The sequence below is a fragment of the Otolemur garnettii genome, unplaced genomic scaffold, assembly GCF_000181295.1.
Source record: "Otolemur garnettii isolate 467f Iridium unplaced genomic scaffold, OtoGar3 scaffold00018, whole genome shotgun sequence".
Lineage (NCBI taxonomy): Eukaryota > Metazoa > Chordata > Mammalia > Primates > Galagidae > Otolemur > Otolemur garnettii.
The window spans coordinates 6,597,472-6,598,701 of NW_003852413.1; positions in this window are offsets into that span (position 1 = coordinate 6,597,472).

Here is a 1,230-nt window from a genome sequence, read left to right on the forward strand (position 1 = left end):
AAAAAAAAAAAAAAAGACTCAAGATTGTTCCTCTCTACAGAAATATTTAGTAAACACCAAAAGAGTTATGCTATCTGAAGAGAAACTAGGGTATTGTATACAAGGCTTTATGTGAATATATCATGAAAGGATGAAAGGGATTTTGTTTTGTTTTTTGAGACAGTCTCACTGTCACCCTTGGTAGAGTGCTATGGTATCACAGCTTACAGCAACCTCAAACTCCTGGGCTTAAGCGATTCTCTTGACTCAGCCTTCCAAGTAGCTGGGACTACTGGTGCCTGCCACAACACTTGGCTATTTTTTTTTGTTACAGTTGTAGTTGTTTAGCAAGCCTGGGCTGGGCTCGAACCTGCCAACCTCGATGTACGTGGCCAGCGCACCCTACTCACTGAGTTATGGGCGCTGAGCCTGTTTTATTGTTTTAATCTTGCATTGGGAACTGAAAGGATTTAAGCAGAAGAGCAGACAGAACCAAGTTTGGTTGGAACAGAGGGGGAAGCGGGCAACGAAGGGACCCTTGCAGTTGTCCTGATTTGGGCGGAGTGTCACAGAGAAAACAGAGAGAAGCCCATTGAGCCCAGCAGTGTTTGGAAGCCTGAACTAGGGGCAGCACCTATAGCTTAATGGGTAGGGCACAGGTCCCATATACTGAGGGTGGTGAGTTCAAGCCTGGCCCTGGACAAACTGCAAAAAAAAAATAGCAGGGCATTGTGGCAGGTGCCTGTGGTCCCAGCTACTCGGGAGGCTGAGGCAAGAGAATTCTCCTAAGCCCAGGAGCTGGAGGTTGCTGTGAGCTGGGATGCCACAGCACTCTACCAGGGGCAACAAAGTGAGCCTCTGCCTCTAAAAAAAAAATAATAATAATAATAGAAAAATTAGCCAGACGTTGTTGCAGACACCTATAGTCCCAGCTGCTTGGGAGGCTGAGACAGGAGGATCACTTGAGGTTGCTGTGATAGCACCATGGCACTCTACCCAGGACGACAGAGTGAGACTCTGTCTCAAAAAAAAGAAAGAGCGCGGCACCTGTTGCTCAGTCAGCAGAACACTGGCCCCATATACTGAGGTTCAAACCCAGCCCTGACCAAACTGCAACAACAAAAAACATTAGCTGGCCATCGTGGTGGGTGCCTGTAGTCCCAGCTACTTGGGAGGCTGAGGCAGGAGAACCTCCAGGAGTTGGAGATTGCTGTGATGCCACAGCACTCTATCGAGGGTGATAAAGTGAGA